Genomic DNA, 2209 nt, shown 5'->3' with positions numbered 1-2209 from the left:
CCATCGGCATCCTCTACTACCATGCCTACAGGAAAATGGGATTTGCCGACAAGCACCTAGCTCCTTCTCCCGGACAAATCAATGCAGTCAACCAGATAGAAATACCTGTTGTCGGTACCATCAAATTGCCGGTAGCTTTAGGTTTACGTGATCGACGAGTGACCCAGGTTATCAACTGGCTCGTCATCAATGGTCCAACCAACTATAACGAAATATTTGGGCAGAAGGCTTTGCTGCTTTTCGTGGAGTAGCCTCATTCTTATATTAGGCCTTCAAGTTCCCTACTCCCAACTGCGTTGCCATTGTCCGAGGAAACAAGCCAGCAGCCGGACAATGTCATCTGGCTACCTTCAAGTCCGACGAGCACCGAGAGCATCTTCAGTTGATCAAGTCGGGCTCCTTAGTCAAGTCGGCTGATGCGGGCCCGTCGGGCACGAAGGGAAATCAAGTAAAGATTGAGTCCAACCAGTCCTTTGAAGGAAAGCAGAAAGTTGCTGGTTCCACCATGGCCATAGATTTTGATGCTCGTGATGACTTAAAGACCCCTCGTGCCGAGCCCGTAGAAGAGTTGGTTCCAGTTCAAGTTGTCGATGGTCATCCAGATAGGGTACCCTTAATCGATGCTGAGCTAGAAGGTGAACTCAAAGATAATATGATCCAGTTTTTTCGAACCAACAATGACGTGTTTTCTTGGTCTGCTAAAGACATGTCGGGCATAGACCCGTCGGTCATGGTGCACAAGCTCAATGTCGACCCAACAAGGAAGCCTGTGAAGCAGAAGAAGAGAAGTTACGCACCTGCCCGACATGTTGCTTTGCTCAGGAGGTAGACAAGCTTATGCAAGCAGGTTTTGTACAAGAGATTGAGTACCCCGAATGGCTATCGAACCCAGTGATGGTCAAGAAGGCTAATGGCAAGTGGCATATCTATATCGACTTTCGTGATCTCAACGAGGCCTGCCCTAAAGATCACTAACCCCTGCCAAGAATCGATATTCTAATCGATGCCACTGATGGACACGAGTTGTTAAGCTTCATGGATGCCTTTTCAGGCTATAATCAAATCCTAATGCTCTTGTTCGATGTCCCAAAAGTCTCTTTCGTGATTGACAATGGGTTGTATTGTTATGTGGTGATGTTGTTTGTCTGAAGAATGCTGGAGAAACCTATCAAAGGCTTGTCAATAATATTTTAAAGTCGCAAATTGGAAGAAATATGAAGGTCTACATCGATGATATTCTCATCAAGAGCGTTCATCGGGAGAACCATATTGCCGACTTGGCTGAGTCCTTCGGCGTCCTCCTCAAATACAACATGAAGCCAAACCCATCAAAATGTGCTTTTGGCATGAAATCGGGTAAATTCTTGGGACTGATGGTATCCCAGCGAGACATAGAAGCTAATCCCAAAAGGATCCAAGCAATCATCTACATGATGGAGCCGATCAACGTGAAGGACGTCCAACGCCTCACTGGTCGGGTAGCTGCCTAAGAAAAGGAATCCAAATGTATAAAGAAGACAAAGTGTAGAATCAAAGTACAAAAGTCTTATAATCATCTAGTAAGAAATTAAAGTTAGTTTGACAAATGTTCAAAAACAAAGATAAAGCCGATGAAGCAAAGAGAATACAATGATAGTCGGGAGGCAAGGCTCAAGTAGCGATCAGACAAGGGTTGGCTGATCTGAGCTCGACTTGTCGAGATTTTGGTCATTGTCGGTAGCGTCTTTGCCGGCCAAAGTCTCGTCGGGATGGATATCCTCCAAACTTGTCTGCCCAACGCCATTTGGGTCGACAACACTCACCTTAGTTGTTTCCTCTTCTAAGTCTTCTGCTTCCTCTTGAACCTGCTCATCGACGTCGGGCAGCTCTTCTTCTTGAGCGGAATTTTTGATTCGTCATCTTGGACTCAACGTCTATGTCGAGAAAGGCTTTATTCATATCTTTGATAGCTTTGGCATAGACGTCCGATGCGATGTGAGCCCTGACCTACTCATTCGACACCTTGATGTCGGCATCATACTCCTTTGAAGCTTTATAGGCCTCGACAATATTGTCGGCCCTAGCCTTTGCATCTCGCAGCTCTACCTTGACATTGGTGACCGACGCCTTCAACTTCTCTACTTTCTCCTTGCTCTTCAACAACCCCCTGTCAGCCTTTTTCTTGGCCAGCCTAAGCTCGTCGGCCTCCTCTTCCTTCAGCTCCAGTTTC

The sequence above is a fragment of the Rutidosis leptorrhynchoides genome, unplaced genomic scaffold, assembly GCF_046630445.1.
Source record: "Rutidosis leptorrhynchoides isolate AG116_Rl617_1_P2 unplaced genomic scaffold, CSIRO_AGI_Rlap_v1 contig504, whole genome shotgun sequence".
In the NCBI taxonomy this organism is placed as follows: Eukaryota; Viridiplantae; Streptophyta; class Magnoliopsida; order Asterales; family Asteraceae; genus Rutidosis; species Rutidosis leptorrhynchoides.
Note: the sequence above shows the minus strand (reverse complement) of the source record.